The sequence below is a fragment of the Pseudophryne corroboree genome, chromosome 1 (assembly GCF_028390025.1).
Source record: "Pseudophryne corroboree isolate aPseCor3 chromosome 1, aPseCor3.hap2, whole genome shotgun sequence".
In the NCBI taxonomy this organism is placed as follows: Eukaryota; Metazoa; Chordata; class Amphibia; order Anura; family Myobatrachidae; genus Pseudophryne; species Pseudophryne corroboree.
Window position 1 is genome coordinate 148,056,474 of NC_086444.1, and position 14,150 is coordinate 148,070,623.

Sequence of the window (14,150 nt, forward strand, 5' to 3'; positions counted from 1 at the left end):
TTCTGCAAGTTACATTGGTTCCATAGGAAAACATAGGGATGTAGAGTGGATCTTGATCCAGAGGCACCAACAGGCTAAAGCTTTAGGCTGTACGAGGATGCATTGGGGCCTCCCCTATAAACCCCGCCTCCAGGCACTGAGAGCTCAGTTTCGTTAACCAGTCCAATGCAGGAGCAGGCAGATGTTAGTCACATAGAACCACATTCTCACGACAGGAGAAGGTACCAGTGGCTAATGCCATACATACCCATAGAAGCAAGGAGCGTCAGGGTGGTCGACCTGTGGAATCAATGTACCTCACAGAAAGAGTTAACAATGGTAAGTCTATCATAATTCTCCTTTTCTTCAGCAGGATACATTGGGGATGTCCTAAATCAGTTCCTCAAGGGAGGGGACGCGCCTTAGCGGGTATGAGAACCCGACATCCAAAGGAGGCATCCTGGGAGGCAGAAGTCTCAAAGGCATAGACCCTAATAAACGTGTTCACTGAGGACCACGTAGCCGCCTTGCACATTGTTCTGCGGATGCGCCATGGCGGGCCGCCCAAGAAGGTCCAACAGACTAAGTAGAATGGGCTTAAATAGCAGCAGCAGCTGGGATTCCAGCCTGCACTAAGCTTGTGCAATCACCATTTTATTCTATCTGGCCAAGGTTTGCTTATTCGCAGGCCAGCCACGTTTGTGGAAACCGAACAGTACAAAAAGGGAATCTGACCTCCTGATAGAGGCAGTCATCTCCACATAAATACACAGAGCCCTTACCACATCCAAAGAACGCTCTTTGGAGGACAAATCTGAAGAGATAAAGGCCGAAACCACAATCTCTTGGTTAAAGTGAAAAGATGACACCACCTTATGTAATAACCCGGTTGAGTTCTTAGAACTGCCTGGTCACAGTGAAATATCAGAAAGGGTTATGACAAGACATTGCGCCTAAGTCCGACACCCTTCTTGCAGAGGCAATAGCCAGCAAGAACAGGACCTTGGCCGTGAGCCATATAAGGTCCACCGACTCGAAAGGTTCAACTGGAGACTCTTGCAGGGCATTCAGTACAACAGACAGATCCCATGGAGCCACAGGAGGGACATAGGGAGGCTGAATCTGAAGGACTCCCAGAGTGAAAGTATGATCGTCAGGTATAGACGTAATTTTTCTCTGAAATAATTCTGACAAGGCAGATATGTGAACCATGAGGTAGGCCAGACGAAGGCCTAAGTCTAGGCCTTTCTGCAGAAAAGCCAGGATTCTGGACGTTCTGAATCAATATGCATCATAATTCTTATCAGCACACCCGGTGAAGTAAGAATTTCCAGACCTTGTATTAAATCCGGACATATGCCGATTTGCGGGCCTTCATATAGTTCGGATAATCGCCTCAGAAAATCCTTTAGCCCTCAGGAGTGATGCTTCAAGAGCCATGTCGTCAGAGCCAGTTTGGTCAAGTCTGGGAAAAGAACAGGGCCCTGTACGAGGATGTCCGGGCGCTGAGGAAGTAGAAGGGGATGCTCCATCGATAGACCCTGCAGGTCTGAGAACCAATGCCGTCGAGGCCACGCTGAAGCGACTAGAAGTAGTATTCCTCCTTCTTGATTGAACTTCCGTAGTACCTTGGGCAGGATAGACACTGGAGGGAACACATAGGGCAGCCAAAAGCTCCATGGACAGCCAGTACATCCATGAACGCTGCTTGAGGATCCCTGGTCCTTGATCCGAAGACCAGAACCTGTGATTGTGTCGAGACGCCATGAGCTCTACGTCCGGTAGACACCACCTGTCCACTAGAAGTCGAAAGACGTCTGAATGATCCTGGTGACTGATGAAGTCCGTTTCCCAGGTGAGGACACCCAGAATGAACACTGCCGATATAACTGGCAGATGGCGTTCCGCCCAACAAAGGATTTTTGACAATTCCATCATTACCATGCGGCCTCAAGTGCCACCCTGATGGTTTATGTATGCCACCCTGGAACTAGTACTTGAACAGGCCTGTTCTGTACTAGAGGCAGGGCGAAAAATAGTGCATTGAACACTGCCCTCAGCTCCAGAATATTTATTGGAAGGAGTGATTCCTCCTTGATGCAACGACCTTGAAAAGAGTGTTGCTCCAACACCGCTCCCCATCCCCTCAGACTGGTGTCCGTTGTCAGCAGAACCCAGTCGGGGCCCCCCGAAGGGGCGGCCTCTGCTCTCGCTGATCCTGGATTCACCAGGTCAGTGACAGGCGAATCTCCGAAGTCAAAGACATCATGTGAAATATGATTCAATGAGGCAGGCCATCTCACTAGGAAAGTATTAACCTGTGTAGTGGGTGGGAATTAAATTGAGCGTACTCTACCATGTCGAAGGCTGACACAATCAGGCCAAGTACTTGCATTGCCGAGTGTATAGACACTCTGGGACAACAAAGGAAGCATCTTATCCTGTCCTGAATCTTCAGGACTTTTTCTGCAGACAGAAACAGTCTCTGACTGTGTATGTCCAGGAGTGCCCCCCAGGTGCACCATGCTTTGAGTTGGGACCAGCAAGGACTTCTTCCATTTGATAAGTCACCCGTGGGCTTGCAGGAAGGTTACCTTCACTTGCAGATGACAGAGGAGGACATCGTAGGAATTTGCCATAATCATCAGGTCGTCTAGATACGGCAGGATGCTGACTCCCTGGCGATGGAGATGAGCCGTCATAACAGCCATGACCTTGTGAAGATCCGAAGATCTGTAGCCAGTCGCCATTAGCAAACTGCAGAAACTGCTGATGCTATATGGCAATAGGTATATGCAGGTAAGCATCCTGTATATCCAGGGATACCATATAGTCTCCGGGTTCCCTAGGTAGTACAATGGGCGCCACCTTCTGAGCATAGCTACTACTGGTCTCTGGGATTAAGTACAAGTACAAACTTGTTCAAAGATTTGGGATTTAGCATAGGCCAGAAGGACCCATTGAGTTTGGGACAGAAATAGGGTCGAGTTATAACCTCTGCCTCACTGGGACTGAGGTACCGGCACAATCACTTCTGTACTTAGGAGGGAATTTACCACGGTTTGTAGAGTTTGCACCTTTTACGGATCCAAAGGAGGGCCAGAGTACCCGTGAGAGAAAACTTCCAGTACCCATGCATCTGAAGTGGTCTTTAACCAGACCTGGGTGAACTGTAGAAGTCGGCCTCCCACCCTGGGATCCCCCAGAGGGAGGCCCGCCCCGTCATGCAGCAGGCTTGTCATGTTTTGAAGCAGGCGGATGGGCAGCCCAGGATTATTTGGCCTTGGGCTTTGTGAGCACAAGATTGTCTTGGGTATGCCTGACCTTTTGCATTCCCTTGAGGCCGAAAGGAATGAAAAGTGGTACCTATTGCCTTCTGTGCAGAAGGTTTAGTAGTGGGGAGAAAAGCCGTCTTAGCGGCTGTATTTCAGACACTATTTTATTTAGGTCTTCCCCAAACATAATGTCCCCAGTGAAGGGGAGTACCTCCAAGGTCTTTTGGAGTCCAGGTCCACTTTCCATGATCTCAACCACAGTATGTGGCGAGCCAGTATAGACGTGGCCGATGCCTTGGTTGCCAATACACCCGCCTCAGAGGACAACTCCTAAACATATTAGATGGCGGTGGTATTGTAAGACAGGTATTGTCTGGCATTGTCAGCTATATCCTCGGGCAGATCTTCCTCTAATGCCTGAACCCTCCCCTCAATACCTTTTGCAGCCCCGGAGGCAGCTATAGTAGGTCTATGAATGGCCCCAGTAAGGGAGTATACAGACTTCAGGTATCCCTCCACACGCTTATCTGTTGGTTCCTTCAGTGACAGTGGCGACAGGCAGAGTGAATGACACCACAAGGCAGGTGATGTGAGAATCCACCAGCAGTGGAGTTTCCCATTGTTACATAACTGCAGGAAGAGGATAGCGCACCAAGGCCCATTATGGCAGAGGGCATTTCCTCCCTGGATTAGACCAAGGTTCCCGTCTGATGTCCACAAGATGATCAGAATGGGGTAATATAGTTTTAACCACCTTCTGCTGTATAAACTTATCAGTTTACTTTGCCACAGTAGTGGAATCCTCCTCTTTGAAGGATATGCTTATTAGCATCCACTAAGGCAGGGACATCAATCTGCAAAGGAGAATCCTCATCAGTAACACAGGATTCCGTGTCTGGCAGGACCATATGCTCCCCCTCCTCTTCAGATGAGACATCAGAGAGGTTTTTGAATTGCGAGGAGGACCCAGAGACACAGGAGTGACCTGGTACAGGTTTCTGTCTAACCAGAGACTGATTCAATTGCTGGTGGATCCGCTCATAGTGAAGGCTCCGCCCCTTCAATGGCGCGCAGTATTCCCGCTTTTTTTATACTGGCTGAGGTAATCTGGTGCTTAAAATGGAGAGAAAAACGTTTTAAGGCTGTTTTTGCCAGTGTGGGTACTGTGTACAGTGTACTGAGATGCAGCTGTGTACTGTATCTGGAGACACATTCCGCCCTGGTTAGATTCCGTGCGTCTCCGTACCCCTTGTGAATAGTACCCCCAGGAGCTCAGTGTCCTGTCATCGGGGAACGTACCGTTCAAGAGGTTGGGCCGTTCCCCCCCCCAAAGTCCCACGAAACAGGCATGCTGGTGCCAACCAGCCCTGCCTGAAAATAACGAACATATAAAATAAATGCAGAAAACTCTTCAGGAGCTTCCATAAGCGTGACCAGCTCCTCCGGGCACATTTTCTAAACTGAGTCTGGTAGGAGGGGCATAGAGGGAGGAGCCAGCACACACTATCAAATCCTTAAAGTGCCCATGGCTCCTAGTGGACCCGTCTATACCCCATGGTACTAAATGGAACCACAGTATCCTCTAGGACATAAGATATATATATATATATATATATATATATATATATATGTATATAAGTGCTGGGCAAGTTAACGCATTATTAACGTGTTAACTCCCTAAGACAATAACGGCGATTAATATTTTTAACTGAATTCATGCTTCTGCTGCTGCTGCGCTGGAAGCAGTAATTCATCTGACCCCCTGGATGGAGAAGCCGCTGGATGCCGCCGGAGAAGAGGAAGCCGCCAGCCGCCAAAACCTCTTGAGACTGAGACTCCGGTAAGCTTGTCCGCAAAACACACATAGATAAATGAAAACAAAATTGCGTGGGGTCCCCCCTCCTAAGCATAACCAGCCTCGGGCTCTTTGAGCCGGTCCTGGTTGTAAAAATACATGGGAAAAATTGTGTAGGGTTCCCCCATATTTAAACAACCAGCACCGGGCTCTGCGCCTGGTCCTGGTTCCAAAAATACGGGGGACAAAAACCAGCACCGGGCTCTACTAGCCAGAGAGATAATGCCACAGCCGGGGGACACCTTTTATATAGGTCCCTGCGGCCGTGGCATTACCCCCCCCCAACTCCCCCAACTAGTCACCCCTGGCCGGGGTTCCCTTGAGTAGTGGGAACACCTACAATCAAGAGGTCCCCCCCTCCAGGCACCCGAGGGCCAGGGGTGAAGCCCGAGGCTGTCCTCCCCCCATCCGTGGCCGGTGGATGGAAGGCTGATAGCCTTTGTGTAAAAAATTGAATATTGTTTTTTGTGGTAGAACTACAAGTCCCAGCAAGCCTCCCCCGCAAGCTGGTACTTGGAGAACCACAAGTACCAGCATGCGGGGGGGAAACGGGCCCGCTGGTACCTGTAGTTCTACTACAAAAAAATACCCCCAAAAAAACACAACGCACACACCGTGAAAGTACAACTTTATTACATACATGCACACCTACATACACACATATTTACCTATGTTGACACGAAGCCCCTCGGTCCTCTTCTCCAGTAGAATCCACGGGGTACCTGTAAATAAAAATCATACTTACAAACAATCCTTGCGTAGTTCTGTCCTCTTCTTTTCTGACGTAATCCACAAACTTGATTAAAATAAAAAAACGGAAACCCGATCCACGCGACTAAAGGGGTTCCATGTTTACACATGGAACCCCTTTTCCCGAATGTCGGGACCCCCTGTGACTTATGTCACTGAAGGTCCCTGTAGCCAATCAGGACGCGCCACGTCATGGCGCTCTCCTGATTGGCTGTGCACTCCTGCCCTGTCAATCAGGACGAGCGCACTGCCTAGAATGGAGGGGAGCACTCATCCATTCTAGTCAATGATGGGAACTTTGCGGTCTGCAGTAGACCGCGAGGTAAATTGGCGTCACTTTTGTGGGTGACCCCAATTAACCTTGCGGTCTACCGCAGACCGCAAAGTTCCCATCATTTACTAGAATGGAGGAGCGCTCTCCTCCATTCTAGGCAGTGCGCTCGTCCTGATTGACAGGGCAGGAGTGCACAGCCAATCAGGAGAGCGCCATGACGTAGCGCTCCCTGATTGGCTACAGGGACCTTCCGTGACAGAAGTCACGGGGGTCCCGACATTCGGGAAAAGGGGTTCTATGTGTAAACATGGAACCCCTTTAGTTGCGTGGATCGGGTTTCCGTGTTTTTATTTTAATCAAGTTTGTGGATTACGTCGGAAAAGAAGAGGACCGATCTACACAGGATTGTTTGTGAGTATAATTTTTTTTTTTCAGGTACCCTGTGGATTCTGCTGGAGAAGAGGACCGAGGGGCTTCGTGTCAACATAGGTAAGTATGTGTGTATGTAGGTGTGCATGTATGTAATAAAGTTGTACTTTCACGGTGTGTGCGTTGTGTTTTTTTGGGTATTTTTTTGTAGTAGAACTACAGGTACCAGCGGGCCCGTTATTTCCCTGCATGCTGGTACTTGTAGTTCTCCAAGTACCAGCTTGCGGAGGAGGCTTGCTGGGACTTGTAGTTCTACCACAAAGAGCAATATTCTATTTTTTACACAAAGGCTATCAGCCTCCCATCCACCGCCCACGGATGGCGGGGGACAGCCTCGGGCTTCACCCCTGGCCCTTGGGTGCCTGGAGGGGGGGACCCCTTGATTGAAGGGGTTCCCACTCCTCCAGGGAACCCCAGCAAGGGGTGACTAGTTGGGGGGGGGGGTAATGCCACGGCCGCAGGGACCTATATAAAGTGTCCCCCATATTATCTCTCTGGCTAGTGGAGCCCGGTATTGGTTTGAAAACCAGGACCAGGGGCAGAGCCCGCTGCTGGTTGTAAAAATATGGGGGAACCCCTGTGCTTTTTTCCACCTGTATTTTTACAGCCAGGACCGGCTCAAAGAGCCCGAGGCTGGTTATACATAGGAGGGGGGACCTCACACAAATTTTTTTTCTGTTTTTCTGTCTTTAAATGCTACTGTGTAAAGGGTAAACTGCAAACCAAATGTTATTGCACTGTTGTTCATATAGAAGTACTAAAAGTGCGCAATACACCACTTTTGAATTCATTATTGACTTTAGTGCCTAACAATATGATTAATCGCCATTAATCGCAGAAAAGCCTGCGATTAATCACGATTAGAAATTTTAATCGTTGCCCAGCACTAATACATATATATATATATATATATATATATATATACACACAGTACGTACATATATACGTACATATATATATATACACACACACATATATACATATATATATATATATATACACACACACATATATACATATATATATATACACACACACACACACACACACACACACACACACACACACACACACACACATATATATATATATATATATATATATATATGAAAGAACGGAGCCAGCACCTCCTATTTGCTGCAGAAAACGTGTTTACTGTTTAAAACATCCAGAATTCCATAATGTCATAATGTGCAAAATGTCCATGCAAAAGAAATATATAGCAGGGGATCTCATGGATAAATGTATACTCATCATGCCAGGGTGGTCATAGGTGCATAAGGACATCCTCCTGCTAACAAAGTGGCAGTGAACCTGTTTTCTGCAGCAAATAGGAGGTGCTGGCTCCGATCTTTCCTATGAATATCAGTATTTGTGCCTTGCACTCCTCCCTATGAACTTTTAATGTGTGCGGCTGGTTCTTTTAGCATCAATAAATATATATATATATATATATATATATATATATAAACAGCGCGGTCCTAGACCGGAGGTGTGTATCAGAATACTCGCACAATATATTCTGTAACAGATATACTATTTCTTAACTAATGCTGTTTGTATAAAGACTTGTAGAATACTCAAGTGTTTGCAAAGTCACAGCGCTGTATACAAGTGGCTTTACAAGGGAGACATTGCCATGCAATCCCAGAGACCAGTAGTAGCTACGCTCAGAAGATGGCACCCAACGTCTCTATCAGGGAATGAGGAAGAGTGTGAGGCAGCTCCAGGGTGGGAAATCTATGTGGAGATGGCGCCCTGGGCCGGGGGAAGGGCTACAGATCAAGCGCTGGTTCCCCTATGCTGGACTCCCCCTGCCGATACTACAGAGCCTTATTAAATGGGGCGTAAGTACACCCTAGTGGGGTCCCTGCTTGGTGACAGTGTACACGCCAGAGCCACGTCCCGTCTCCCTAGGTTACGGATTGAATGCTATTTAATAGCGGGTCCCATCTGGGGGACCCTCCTACCTCCTCCCCGTAGCAGCTACGCGATCCAGGAGAGCGGTCTGCAACTGTGTGCCTAAGCCAGAGCGTCTCCACCGCAAGTACCCGGGAACAGAGCCACAGGAGTATGCAACGCCGCTTGGGAGGTGATGGAGCTGCAGTGCTGAAGTGTCACCCTGACATACAGCGCTGACAGCCCAGATGAAGAAATCTTCTTAGAAAGCTTTTTCAGGGCTGCCCAGTGCAGCCCTCATGTAAGGTGACCTGCTGCTGCAGGCACCAACTCAGAACTGAGCTCTCAGTGCCTGAGGGTGGGGTTTATAGGGGAGGCCCCAATGCATCCTGGGACAGCCTAAAGCTTTAGCCTGTTGGTACCTCTGGATCAAGATCCACTCTACACCCCGATGTTTTTCCTGTGGAAACCAATGTATCCTGCTGCAGAAATTGAGGTTTCATTGATTCACCTGATGAAGTCACCTGGCTGTGGTAGGTGTGCCCATATTTTTTGGCCAAAAAGTACGCTAAGGACCTTAATTTGAATCCATGTTAAATTGTAGAGTTTATTATAATTGTTCTGATTGCCTGTGCTTAGTATTTAGAATATACACTTGCAGTTTCTCTTTTCCTGTGTGGCACTATAAGTCTAAGCATGGTAGCACTTCTTATTATGTTTAGAATAGGGTTTGCGGTCCAGCCCCCTGTCTATATACCCACTTTTAAGGTGTTAGAATACTTTTGTCCCTTACGCCGCACCCTAGAAGAAAACAATTTTGTCCCAGTGAATAAATAAGGAATCCATTTCTATATCTTGGGATGAAATGTTTTTTTACTATTTGGCTTCCTTATCTTATCACTTTATCACCATCACAAGGGACTATGGGATGACAACGTGGTACAATATGTAGGTTGTAGCAACAGGGTCACCTCTAAGCTTATGCACTTAAAATTGCATAATGGGCCTAATTCAGACCTGATCGCTCACAAGGGTTTTTTTAGCAATGCTGCGAACAGATAGTCGCCGCCCATAGGGGAGTGTAGTTTCGCTTTGCTAGTGTGCGAACGCATGTTTAGCAGAGCTGTGCAAACAGATCTTGTGCAGTCTCTGAGTACCCCAGGACTTATTCAGCAGCTGCGATCACTTCAGCCTGTCCGAGACCGGAATTGACGTCAGCAACCCTCCCTGCAAACGCTTGGACACGCCTGCGTTTTTCCAACCACTCCCAGAAAACGGTCAGTTGACACCCACAAACGGCTTCTTCCTGTCAATCTCCTTGCGATCGGCCGTGTGAATGGATTCTTCGCACAAACCCATCGCTGAGCGGTGATCTGCTTTGTACCTGTGTGACGCGCCTGTGCATTGCGGTGCATACACATGCGCAGTTCTGACCTGATCGCAGCGCTGCAAAAAACACTAGTGAGGTCTCAATTACCCCCAATGTGTCCATAAGCACCTTTCTTATACCATTTATATTTTTGCCCCTCAGTTATCAGCTATCCTCCCTTACGGAATTTTTTGGGGCGGGATGATAATGTGTATGGGTTTCTATTATATGTCTCTATCTGTGGTCATTCCTGTTGGTGTCCTTTTATATTTGTCCACTTCCTGTTATCGTGGTAGGAGCATAACTGTTTCTGTTATTTAATGTATATTATTCCATGTCTTCTGTAATTGCCTTGATTAAGCTTCATAATAAAAACATGTAAAAAAAAAATCTCTCAGTACACTACATTGTCCCCTGGCTGGCAATAGATCCAATGGCACATGGATCTAATAGCAGCTGACAGACCAACCAGGGAAGGCAATAGGTAAAACCTATCAGTGCCCCTGTGAATCAAACATTTAGTAGTTACAATTTTTTTATTTACATTTAAATAGGCATGATAACAGGATATTTGTACTTACTGTTAAATTATTTTCTCTGATTCTATCTTGGGGACATTGGACCACAGGTAGTATTGGACTATGGATTGCTTGTGGGATCTGACACTTATTAGACTAGAATAACTTCTCTTACACACCAGCAAGAACCAACCAATGCAAAAAAAAACCCTGAGCATAAGGGTATGAACGCAGTGTCCCCCCAGATGGGATCTGAGAAAAGGATTTAACGTTAAGTACAACAACCCTGTTTACTTTTTCTTCTGAACTGGGAGACACTGGACCATGAGACATCAAAAGGTGTCCGTAGGGGAGGGTACACTCAGAAAGGGCTGAAAGCAATACCATTCATACAAAACTAGCATCCTTCTTTGCAAAAACTGGTCAAAATTGGTGAAGCTATGGACAAAGGACCAGGTGGCTGTATGACACAACTGCTCCGCAGAGGCCCCGTGCAGCCCAGGAAGCACTCACCGGTCTGGTAGAGATTGCTGACACCCAATCTTAAGTAAACCTGGATGATAAAAGAGCGGATCAATCATACAATAGTCTGCTTGCCAGCAGGTCAATGGTACTAAACTCACACAGAAGAGAGCACAGAAGCAAGGAAAATAAAGATGATGGACCCGGACTATATTTAAAAAAGACAAACCTTCTGGATCCCCCGAAGAAGAACAGAAAAACAAGAAGAACAATCTCCTGGTTTATGTGAAAAGACAAAACTAACTTTGGCTGGAATGATGGAATTAAAGGCAATAGTGCCCTATCCTCTTGCAAGGTTACTTGGAAGACAAGGCCCCAATTCTGTAACAGGCGGGCCAATGCAATGCCCATGAGAAAAACAAGCTTCCAGGTTAAAAACATAAGATCAACTAATTCCAAAGACTCGAATGGAGCCTTTTGAAGGGTCGACAGGACCAGATTCAGACCCCATGGAGCCACTGGGTGAACAAAAGAAGGCTGAACTTGCAAAACACCAATGAAAGCCAACCTGAGTTGAAAGTACAGACAGTGCAGAAACAAGACCCACCTTTAAAAAATACTAAATGAAAGCAAAAATAGGGAAAGGTGAAAAAGAGTAGTATGAAAACCTTTCCTTTAACACTGCAGAATGTAAATCTTCACACTGGTAGTTTGCAACAGGAACAGGTTTTCTGTCTCGCAACTTGATCTGTACAATGCTAAAAGAGAAACCTTTAGCCATGCAATAACAGCCAGCCCAGGTAGGCCTTGGTGTAGCAAAAGACCTTGTTGAAACATATCTGGACTCAAAGGATGGCCGAACGTCCACAGAACAGTCACGGCATCCACTGCAAAACTGGTCAGATTCCTGAACTGGGCACAAAGCCCTTGAACCTTGTATTTGTGGCGAGAGGCCATGAGGTCCGCCTCTGGCAGACACTGCTGAACCAATTGGGTGAAAACCTTCAGTTGAAGGAACCACTCCCTTGGCAGGATCGCATTTCTGCTCAGAAAGAATTTCCAAATTGTCCACACCTTGTATGAACATGACTGATATTGGTAGCATGAACACCTACATCCAAGATACAGTAATATTCAAACAACTTCTGCCATCTCTCTGGCACTCTGTTTGCCCCCTGATGGTTGACATATGCCACTGCTATAGCATTGTCTGACAGGATCCGGACGGGCAGCACACCAGAATCAACTGGGATCCTTTCAGCTAAAGATAAATGGCTCGGAGCACCAAAACATTGATGGGAAGGGCAGTCTTCTGCACAGACAAAAGGCCCTACAGTGTAAGGTCACTGCCCCCAAACCCAGAAGAATGGCGTTTGTAGTCACAATGACCAACGACTCAATGGCCAGAGATCTGACAATGCTGAGATTCTTTGAAATCAACCACCAATGCCGGTACTGACATATGCACAGTAGTAATAGTAGTATTTTTAGAACCCTTGGGATTAGCAGTATAGGAGGAAACAGGTACACAAACTGGTATCCCCTTCATCAGCGCATCCACTGCTACAGCCTGCGGATCCCTCATTCTGGAACAGTAACGGCCTAGCATCTTGCTGAGGTAAGAAGCCATCAGATCTATCTGCGGACACCCCCACAGTGAATTAGCTGTTGAAACACCTGGGGATGTAGACCCCATTCCCCCGGACTGAGGTCGTGTCTGCTGAGAAAGTCCACTTCCCAGTTGACCACACCTGGAATGAATATGGCTGAGATGGCCCTTGCAGTGGCCTCCGCTCAGAGGAGGAGCTTTCACATTTCTTGCATTGTCGCTCTGCTTTTTGTTCCTCCTTGTCGGTTTATGTACGCCACCACCGTGGCGTTGTCCAATTGAACCTAGATCGGCCAATCCTTCAGGAGATGTGAGGCCTGCGTCAGAGCATTGTAAACTGCCCTGAGTTCCAGGATGTTTACCGGCAGAGCAGATTCCTGAACTGACCATCTCCCCTGGAACTGGGCCCCTTGGGTCACAGCCCCCCAACCCCGGAGGCTGGCATCCGTAGTGAGTAAAATCCACGAGTGGATATTGAAATTCCTGCCTTTGACCAGGTGAGGAACTTGCAGCCACCATAATAGAGAGATCCGGGCTTTCGGAGATAAGGTCACTTCCTGATGCATGTGCAGGTGAGAATCTGACCATTTGTCCAGCAGATCCAGCTGAAATGGCCGGGCATGAAATCTGCCATATTGGATTGCCTTGTAAGCAGCAACCATCCTGCCCAGCAAGTGTATGCAAAGATGAATGGACACCTTGTGAGGACGGAGCACTGGGCGGACCATGGCCTGGATAGCCAAGGCCTTGTCCATCGGAAGAAACAACAATTTGTGTTCCCTAATGCACACTGAGTGAAAAATAATAATACTTCATAATAGTCAGATAATACGGAGATCTTAGTTGCATATATCTGCAGATATAGGGTTAAGCCCCCAGGCCCATCGGAAGAAACACCTTTTGATAAATGTATCCAAAATCATTCACAGGAACCGAAGGTGTTGGGTCGGTTCTAGGTGAGATTTCTGGAAGTTTAGGATCCACCCATGATCCGTAAGCAGGCGAATTGTCAGATTGATGCTGTGCAATAGACACTCCCTGTACATAGCCTTTATCAAGAGATTGTCCAAGTAGGGGACTATGTTGACTCCCATCATGCGCAGTTGCAGCATCATCTCCGCCATGACTTTGGTGAAGACCCTCGGAGCTGTGGATAGGCCAAAGGTCAAGGCCTGAAACTGGAAATGGCCGTCCAAGGTGGCAAACCTGCGGTAAGCCTGATGAGGGGGCCACATGGGGATGTGTAGGTAAGCATCCTTGACATCTAGGGATACCAGAAATTCCCCCTCTTCCAGACTGGAGACGACTGCCCGCAGGGATTCCATCCTGAATTTGAACACCCGTAGATACGGGTTTAGAGACTTCAGGTTTAAGATGGGTCGCACCGAACCGTACGGTTTTGAAACGACAAAAAGACTGGAGTAAAAACCCCTGTTGTATAATGGAGGAGGTACAGGAACCACCACCCCCGTCCACAAAAGCTTTTGAATGGCCTCTTGCAAGGTAACTTTTGCTGCGGGCAAAACTGGTAAGCCCGATTTGAAAAATCTGTGAGGAGGAAGTGTTTGAAATTCCAGCCGGTAACCTTGGGAAATGAGGTTCCTCACCCAAGGATCCCAGCAGGACTTCGCCCATACGTGGGCGAAGTGTTGAAGGCGAGCATCCACATGAGAATTGCCTTGCTGCTGGGGCCAACCGTCACGCGGAAGGCTTAGCGGCAGGGGATCCGAA

The 14,150-nt window shown here is 47.5% G+C and overlaps 1 protein-coding gene across 1 annotated transcript in view; it reads right to left on the reverse strand.

The window, feature by feature from the left end:
* Nucleotides 1–14,150, reverse strand: part of CMYA5 (cardiomyopathy associated 5) — a 162,992-nt gene that overhangs the window by 52,854 nt on the left and 95,988 nt on the right. The window lies entirely within an intron of this gene.